We start from the raw sequence: 10,113 nt of genomic DNA, 5'->3' as shown, positions 1-10,113 counted from the left end.
ACACACCTTCTCATTCAATGGTTTTTCTTTATCTTTATTTTTTTTTTCTACATTGTAGATTAATATTGAAGACATCCAAACTATGAAGGAACACATATGGAATTATGTGGTAAACAAACAAATGCTCAACAAACCAGAATATTTTTTATATTTTAGATTCTTCAAAGTAGTTGAATGAGAAGGTGTGTCCAAACTTTTGACTGGTTCTGTACAACACATTTGACTTTGGTTGCACTCAATGTACTTATGGTACACTCAGTTCAAAGAACAATTAGTTAAAATAGACTTATAACTACAGCAAAGCTAAACAAATTAATGTAAAAATAAATCTACAACTATTTTGTATGAACAAGTAGGTGAAAAATATAAAAATAGAACTATATGTGTAAACTGTACATACTATATTAGCTATTTAGTTGGGGTGGGACTAGGGTGCAGTAACTCCTCAGAAAATCTCTGTGAATTAACAATTTTTAAAATTGTATAGTTTAAATGAATCAACATCAGAATCAGCTTAATTGGCACACTCAGTTCAAAGAACAATTTAGTTAAAATAGACTTACAACTAAAGGACACAAAGCTGAACAAATACATACATGTAAAATAAAAATGTAACTATCATGTATGTACAAGTAGATGACAATATAAACAAAAAATAATAATTATGTGTAAACTGTATATAAATAAATAGACTTATAACTACAAGACAAAGACAACAAAGCTAAACAAATTAATGTAAAAATAAATATAGAACTATTATGTATGTACAAGTAGGTGAAAAATATAAAAATAGAACTATATTTATAAGATAAGATAAAATAAAATAAGATAATCCTTTATTAGTCCCGCAGCGGGGAAATTTACAGGATTACAGCAGCATAGAGGATAGTGCAAACAAGAGACATAGTAAAAAACAAGATCAAAAATAAGTATTATAAATAAGCAAATGAACAATAAAAAAACTGTAAAAAACCGTAAGGAATATTAAATATTATATATACAGACAGAAACTATTATAACTATTGTATTGCACAGTGTATTTGTATTGATTACTGTACATTTTTATTCCTGTTCTATCTTTATTTTGTTGTATTATGTGTATTTATTGTATAGTATGTGTATTTATTGTCTGTGTAGTTGTATAGTATGTGTATTTATTGTCTGTGTAGTTGTATAGTATGTGTATTTATTGTCTGTATAGTATGTGTATTTATTGTCTGTGTAGTTGTATAGTATGTGTATTTATTGTCTGTGTAGTTGTATAGTATGTGTATTTATTGTCTGTGTCTGTGTAGTTGTATAGTATGTGTATTTATTGTCTGTGTAGTTGTATAGTATGTGTATTTATTGTCTGTGTAGTTGTATAGTATGTGTATTTATTGTCTGTGTATTGTATAGTATGTGTATTTATTGTCTGTGTAGTTGTATAGTATGTCTGTGTAGTTGTATAGTATGTGTATTTATTGTTGTGTATTGTATAGTATGTGTATTTATTGTCTGTGTCTGTGTAGTTGTATAGTATGTGTATTTATTGTCTGTGTAGTTGTATAGTATGTGTATTTATTGTCTGTGTAGTTGTATAGTATGTGTATTTATTGTCTGTGTAGTTGTATAGTATGTTATTTATTGTCTGTGTAGTTGTATAGTATGTGTATTTATTGTCTGTGTCTGTGTAGTTGAGCTGCTGCAACACTTGAATTTCCCCCATGGGGATCAATAAAGGAATATAATATAATATAATTATGTGTAAACTGTACATAAATAAATATAATCATATTGTTTTCTCCTGACTTTTATATCACAGTTTTCTAATACTAATCCCAACAGATTAAGCATGTTGAACTACATGTTTGCTTAATCTGTGCTCACACGATTAATTGTGCATACGGTTGCTTAGACTCGTACAAATCTGCTTTTATTCTGAAAGCTTCTACTGGAAGTTGTAATTAACATGTATTTGACGCTCCTTTCAGGATGTGACTCGCAGCTATTTCGCAGCGAGAGGAGCGCTATTGAGAGAGAGAGAGAGAGAGAGAGAGATAGAGAGAGATAGAGGGAGAGAGGGAGAGAGAGGGAGAGAAGGCCGACGCACAGAGCCGGACTGATCTGCAGCAGCAGCGGCGGGGCTGGGCTCCATGAGCACACCTTCAACCCTAAAAACACGCACCAGAGAATTGGAGAACGGGTGAGTGAGAATAAGGCGGATACTTTTTCTTTTTTTTTTTTATTATTGTGGCGGACACTAGAATGACCAGCCTGCCCTGATCCGCCTTTTGTGAAGCGACACAGCCTCGCCACTGTGTTGCCTCTATATACAAAAAAAAAAAAAAAAAAACACACCGGCCACGTTTGCCCTCTGTGCTTTTATTATTATTATCATTTTTGACCTGTTTGTTATAATAAACGCTTCATTCTGCACGGAGGCTGATCAGACGGGACGCACATCAGTGGAGGTCGGTTACAGTGTAACGCTTTGTGTTTATCTCACTGGAAACACACCAGCACCCCGGGGTGTCCTCTGCCAGGCTATCTGTGCTGTCTGCATCGTACATTATATACCGTGGGACTATTTCACTATGTAATGTGAGTGTTTTTCAGATATGGGACCCCCTCCCTCAGCTCCCTCCCCTCCCCTCCCCTCCCCATCCTCTTCTTCTGTGTGGAGGCTTTGTTTTCGTGGGGCAGATGTAGCTGGCCTACATGCATCCGCTCTCTTTGTGTTGAGTTTGGTGGTCGTTCTCATCATCACATAGGATGTAAAAACTTAGGGTTAATAGCAAAACACGTGCTATAACTGCATCACAGTGTCTTTGGTACTGATGTGGCATCATACAGTGACAGAGAGCTCTCAGATGTCTTATTTATGTGCCTTTTTACGCACAAATGTATGCAATATTTAAAGTGGTTTATTATTGTCTTGTGTATGAAGTAACAGAATGATTTGATGGATTTAGTTGCATGGCCAATACTAAAGTTACACCACTGTTCAAAACATTTCAAAGCAGCAGCTGGATTTTTTTATTATCGTATCTCATAATTGTATCTAATGACGTTAAAGGTGGTCTACCAATGGAGACGGCATGCTTTCAGTGTGAAGGTTTATAACACAGTTCCACTGGACTGATTCGTTCTTGAAAAGCTGGAGAGCTGTCGGCCGCACACCACTGAGTCTTGTTAGTCTCCTCCTCCCTCAGCTGTAATGATTCAAATTTTTTGAGTTCGAGCCATAGAATGTGCAGATCATACCATCCAGCGTCCAGCGTCCAGCTTCTGCTCTTTTCCTTTCTACCTTTGACTCTGCTTTTTCCGCCTCCTTCCTGTCCTCTCTGCAAATGTGGTTGCCAGCAGGCTGGTTGTCTTTTTTTTAAAAACTCTTGTCGGTGACACAGGACAGACTCTCCTAGAGGAAGCAGCAGCAATGTCCTAGCCAGACTGCAGCCCAGCCTGCCTTCATACGTGTCCTTTTACACAGTAACGGTGGAGATAATAACAGAGGCAGTCATGTAAATGAATAGAAATAGTGCACACAGACTTTGTGTTGTTCTGTTTTTTCTTCCGGCAAACCTGAAGATTCAACAACATTAATTTGCTACAGTCACCAAGCTGGCACTGCTGATTGGCCATAATAAGTTGACTATTGACATTGGGCAGACAGTTAAATCCTGTTTCTCATCCTTCCTGAATTTCTTTAAATGTGTTTCCGGCTCAGTATTCTGATTCTGCGCCAATGACAAATGTGTTCATGTTTGTAAGAGTTTCCTTCAATAATGTGAACCTATTTTTCTGTTCTAGTCTGTAGTTGGGATTGAGGACTTGTCTGACCTGCCCATGGCCATTGTGTATTGTAGGAAGTTTAGGAAGTGAGTTCATTTGACTTCAGTGGTGAGGGAGTGTTATTTGTGACTGAAACAATCTAGCCGTGAACCCAATATTTTAATGTATTCTCTTCTCTTCAACATGTTTTTTAAAGTGTTTTTGTACCAGGGTGACTGTGGCTATAAATAGCAGTGAATCTCACTTCTGTACTCTTCCTGTAGAAACTCTAAAAGGGTTATGAAAGTCAGATCGCTTTGCCCGGTGAAGCTCCGGCTTGTGTGCAGAGTCACAGAGACAAACAAGGGAGGTGGATAGAAAAGTATCTGGTGAGAAAAGAGAGAGACAGGATAGTAGTGCAGAAAACATGAAAAACACATGAAGTCATTTTTATACATGATCATCAGCCTCTCCCTTGTTATGGAACATGAAGGGCGTGTCTGGGTTTTTTCTGCATATAACAAAACGAATGATGAAACAGAGTGACCTTCACATCTGTTTAGGGGTGTAACATACTCCCCTCTGAGTTTCTGGTATTTTGTTCTTCTTTCCACTGCAGATATTGATCTTGTATTTGGGCCGCTCCATCTCTTCCTCTGCTGTGCCGGCCCTGATTGTCCTGTTATGCTAACGTTTTTTTTTCCCTCTCTGCTAAGTGCCAGTGTGGATTTCACTATTTTTGTCTGATGCTGAGGCTATAGCTGTGGGCAGTATAAATGCTGGTATCATAATCAACGTGGCAGGGTTGGCCAAATACTAATGTTCCTGTTAAAGGGCCCACGGGTCAGTCTTTATCTGCTCAGCAGGGGCCACGCAGGGCCATAAGAACACTCAGCGTAACAAACCTACAGTAAACCTGACATACTGTGTGCTTTGGCTTTGGTTGGTGCTTAGTACAGTTATTCATTCATATGACAGTATTATTCAATAATGTTTCAGAGGGTAAATTGATTAACCCAGTTGAAATATCTTTTTATTTTCAGGGAGGTTTAGGTATGTAAATTCAGTATCAACAATATATCATACCTATTTAACAGATCTCAGTTGAAGATTATATACACAACTGCGGTCTAATAAAGGGCTGCAACAATTCTTTTATTATGGATTTATCTGACGATTATCGTTTCCATTGATTGTTGCTCTATAAAACGGCCAGTAAATAGTGAAAAATCGCCATCACACATTCTTTATGACTGAGGTGACATATTCAAATGATTACTTTTTTGTCTGACTAATACTCCAAAACACCAAAATGTTCGATTTGCAAAGATTTAAACCAAAGACAAGTAGCAAGTCTTCATGTTGCAGAAGCTTGAACCAGAGAATGTTTTGTGTTATGAATCAAAATAGCCGTCGACTTATTAATCAACTTAAATTTTCTGTTCTATTTAGATAGTTAATTAAAGTTTTGCGTATTAGTTTACTACATAGTCTTCTGCTCTCATGCGCCATTGAGAAAGCTGCCTCCAGAAATGAGTGTTTTTCAGTATATTTTCTGAAGAACGTTGTGCACACACGCTTTGGAGAATGAATTCCATGCACCAAAAAAAGACTATGCTGCAGGCCATGTGCTTCATTAATTCTCTTGGATTATTAAAAATCTATTTTTTATTATCTCTTTATCAGTACAAGTTTGTTCAACGATCTGGGTTTGCCCTCTTAGACTCTTAGAATAATAGCTTTACTTTCTCAGATAATGCCGGAAGGCAGGCTATGTTTTTAATACATGTTATAATATCCGTGAAATATACATTTCTAAATCTAGGTCTGTAGGTCACGTGGAACACAGGGGTCACCGAGCATGTGGTGTGTTTGTGTCTTATGGCCAGGGGTGTGCTGTTTTGTTTATGGTGATAACAATAAAGCAGGCTGTACGGATGCTGGCTAAATGGAGGTGTTTCCTTGTTTGTTCCTCTCGCCAACTGCTCATGTGATGCGCCGCTTTTCTGCACCATATGGTCTTTTCTGCGGCATGGGACAGTTTTTATTTTTTCACCCACATGCTGCATGTGTAAGCCACATTAACACACATAAAAAGCCACACATGCACACTCAAGTTTCAACAGATTTGAGGTGCTATACTGACACCCCGATGATTAATTATCTCCCTGCACAGTGCTACGGTCCTGTCATTAGAGATTAATGCTGGTGTGTAGTCTTTATCTGGTGGCTTAAATTAAAATGCACTTTTTCTTTGTTGCAATTTTTATTCCTAATATACATTTTGTACATATAATCTTACTCCAATTGCAGGATCCAGATTTACAAAAGCATAGTGGGGATTGAGGAAAGTATGATGCTGTAACAAGAGAATAATTACAAATGATGCAGTAAATCACTTTGGATGTACAGTATTTGTGATATAAACAAAATGTAAAAATGTTCCTCCATCATCACCTGCTTAACTGTGCATGGAAGATGGAGAAGCATCCTCGGCTGGAAAATCCACTGTCAAACTACATTCATACATCCAGTTTTCTCAAAGCAGGGTCTTAACCGAAATGGCTAGGGATTGTTCGCCGTCTATTCTTCATTTATGAGGAAAGGTGAAGTAGGCCAACTAGATTGAAATGTCAAATGCAATCAAAGACTTAAAGACTGATATCCCTGGAGCAGCCATTGCGTGTTCCTTTGTGCACTCCCAATTTTAGACAGCAAAACCTCATATATATATACTGCATTATTTAACTGCTATCAAACACAACTTCTGTGACTGACTGGCTGCTCCATGGAGATATATTTAGTTGTCATTCAAAGTGCTATGTGGCATCAGCATCACACACAATCCATTTCGAGACTTGGACATTAAAAGACTGGAAGTGTCATAACAGAGGTGTGTCAGAGTATGTTAGTGAAGTACTATGAACTTTGGTGAATCAGTGATGCTCACAGGTGATGAAGTAAGATTTCAGTTTGGTATAAGTGTCTGGTATATCGTTATCTGCATCATAGAAAAAAGCCCAGTCTCTCTTTTTGTCTGAAGTTAAGAGAGCAACAAACGACTGTATATCTCTACTGTACTCTTTCATGTCTGTAAACCTACTTTAGACCCATTCATTGGGGACCAAAAGCCTTTTGTCTGTCTGTCCGTTTGTCCGGAGGATACTCAACCGTCTCGTCTTGAATCTGTTGCCTGGTTTGTTCTTTATTCCCTTGAGGGTCTGAAGGCTTCCTTTCTCCCAAAACACCTCTAGGGTTTCAAGACCAATTCAGTCCCCCTTGACTATCACTTATTGATTTACTGACCTTACATCAACGTTTTCAAGGGAATAGACCACTGCTTTTCTATTTGTCTTGACCTTCTATGTTCTTTCCTTCTATCGGTTTTACTTACACCTCTGAGGTGCTGTCTAGCCCCTTTTTTTCTCTTTGTTTCCATTGTTGCAATGCTGCAATATTGGTTATAGTGTTTATTATATTTTAGGTTATGTATAAAGAATCATGTTTCTTTTCATTTTGGCAACAACTTTAGTATTAAGCCGTCTTCACTGTTGCGTCTTGCGCTACACTTCCAAGAAGTCACTTTGCAGTGAGTTAGTATCCTAATGTTTTTTTGTGGATATAGTTTAATTTAAAGCAGTTACTGCTCTTGTCTTTGTCTGTTCAACCAAGGGGGCTATCACTGCTCTAGCTCCTGTAAGTACAGAGTGCTATTTATATCAGAACAAACGGAGCAAAGAGCTTTTGCTGCTGTTGTAAACATTAAATGCATCGCCTCCTGTCTGCCAGAGGACTTCTCCTGGGAAAAACCACAGACATGGAAGTCTAGAGCAATAAATGCCTAATACATTTTCAATTTAATCCCCTTTTTCATTTCTCAATCAGTGAATAGCAAAATATGACATACGACAATATATTTCATATGTCATTATTACATCCATTGGAAGCACTAGGGACCTAACCAAGCATGGTTTTAACTTTATGAGTCGTTTTATCATCAACTGTAGCTATTGGTAAGTTTTAATGAGGCTACAATGAGATATATTCTTTTTTTTTTTCAATGTGGGCCGACAACCGCACCCAAGGCTAAGTTTGGCTCTCATCATAAAACCACATGGAAATATAGACTTATGAATCCGTCTGTTTCTCCCCTACTGTATTTCTAACTTTTGGTTTGCTTAACAATTGTGTGTTAGTATAAATGTGTGTGTGGAGGCATCACGCAGCAGCTGTCAGTGTGTGTGTGATGCGGTCTGAGTCAGCTATTAGGGTTGCTGTGGTGATGTGATCGTCTGGGAGGTTGGGCAGATGAGCAGTGGTGTTGCATCATTCTGGGATACGCTCTGGCCAGATGCTATGTGAAGAGCAGCAGCCATGTGTCACAGCAAAGAAACATATTAGGGGATGACTGTAAAAAATGAATCACTTCCTGTCTGCTTTCAAACATTGTCTGTGATTGGCTAGTTCGGAGTGGAGGGAAAAGATATGAATTGCTGAGAAGACAGAAGATTTCTTCTAAAACATTTTGCTGGATAACAAAACATAGCTGTAATAGTGATTAGCCACAGCTAATTAATCAGATTATCCAGCAGTGCTTTATAATCACCCACATTTTTTCAAATGTCTGAATATTCCATTATATATGAATATGAATAATAAATGCAGTGTTCATACTCATTTGCTTCAAATCTGCCCCTTTGTTGGTGTTTAAAGATGATTTTCCTCATGACAATGTGATTCAATTCATTTCAGCTGTGAATGAGCACTCTCACTGTAGATGACTCATGGTTCTTCATTTATGCCAGAAAGACAGTCAGAAAATCAACATCAGATGTACTCCTTCTGTGGACTCAAAGATCAGTGAGATCTTTCCACGACTGGATGTGTGGTGCATGCTTCCTGTCTCTTAACTGACCATCTCCTCTGTACAAAGAATTCACAGTTATCTTGGAATAATCCAGCCTTTCACTCCTTAATTCTGTGTGTGTGTGTGTGTGTGTGTGTGTGTGTGTGTGTGTGTGTGTGTGTGTGTGTGTGTGTGTGTGTGTGTGTGTGTGTGTGTGTGTGTGTGTGTGTGTGTGTGTGTGTGTGTGGGAGAGATATCTTATAAGTGCAGGTCCGGGGGTTGGGGAATTCCTCTCAAAACCACGAGGTCACTGTTCCTCCTTATTAGCTCCAGTATGAATATTGCTGAAAGAGTGTTATGGAGAGGAGACCAATTGTTAAGAGGTTTTTTTTGCAACTATCTCAGCATTGAAAAATGTTGTAATTTTTGCATCTCTTCCTGCTTCACATTTCAATTGATACCAGTTAGCATTTACTGCTGTGGGTCTGTTCGTTTAAGTTATTAGAAGCAAACAATTTAAAGCAAAATTATGGGAATGATCGGTTCATCCAAATTCCAAAAAATAAGTTAACGTATTGATTATTTTCATTGAAAATAGATTAATATGATAATGTTTTTCTAGATACAACATTTGATCTTATTCGATATAGATGACATATAAATATCCCAGAACCCAAGGTGACATTTTCAAATTTCCACTTTCAGACCAACATTGCAAAACCCGTAGATATAAAACTTACTATTAAATACGACTAATAAAAAGGAGCGTGAACCAGAGAATATTTGGAAGCTTGAAAGTATTATCAAAATGATGCTGATTAGTTTTCTGTCAACGAATTACTTTTTTAAAGAATTTAATGATACTTTTTCAATTCCGTGAACCCCAGGAATTAAATGACATTCACCTCCAATGTACTGAGGTGGAGGCAACAATCTAAGATATGGGTATCTCAAAGTCTTACTTTGTGTATGGCTAAACACTGCTTGAGTTGAGGGAGAAAATGTCCTTTTTTATATTTTGGCTTAACTGACCACTTAACATCCGGACTGTAAGGAGCACATGTAAAGCAGACAACGTCCTACAACGTGTCTCCTTCGTCAGACCTACCACTGCATTCCTCCAGCTGTGCCATGTCTTTCATGTGTGATAGCATGGAGGTTGTTTTTATGGCACCACACAGGCTGGTATGCTTCATATTTAGGCTCCACAACCACATTCTCGTTAACGTTGCATTCTGCAGTGAGTGTGCAGTGGTTATTGAAACGGCAAGCCTTCAGATGCTTTGGTTTCAGTGGGAGGAGGAACCACACATAATTATAGTGTAATGGCAATGCTGCTGTTGTTCATTGTTGGCTTTCTCTGATAATGTGTTCATAGTGTGGTGCTCCGGTGTAGTACCTAAACACAAAACCTGTTGCAAATCCCTAATATCTGAAATGTAATATATGGTCATGTGTTGCCATGGCTCTGAAATACTTTTTTAAATGATGTAAATTGTTAACCAAGCAGAGGA

At 37.8% G+C, this 10,113-nt stretch overlaps 1 protein-coding gene across 1 annotated transcript in view; it reads left to right on the top strand.

Moving 5' to 3' along the window:
- The first annotated feature begins 2,099 nt into the window (after window positions 1–2,099).
- Window positions 2,100–10,113, top strand: part of cep170aa (centrosomal protein 170Aa) — a 40,881-nt gene continuing 32,867 nt past the window's right edge. Inside the window, exon 1 of the mRNA XM_054600372.1 lies at window positions 2,100–2,185. The gene's annotated coding sequence lies outside the window, so the exon portion shown is untranslated. The remainder of the gene's footprint in view (window positions 2,186–10,113) is intronic.

Source organism: Anoplopoma fimbria, chromosome 6 (genome assembly GCF_027596085.1).
Source record: "Anoplopoma fimbria isolate UVic2021 breed Golden Eagle Sablefish chromosome 6, Afim_UVic_2022, whole genome shotgun sequence".
Lineage (NCBI taxonomy): Eukaryota > Metazoa > Chordata > Actinopteri > Perciformes > Anoplopomatidae > Anoplopoma > Anoplopoma fimbria.
Note: the sequence above shows the minus strand (reverse complement) of the source record. Positions and strands in the feature narration are given on the sequence as shown.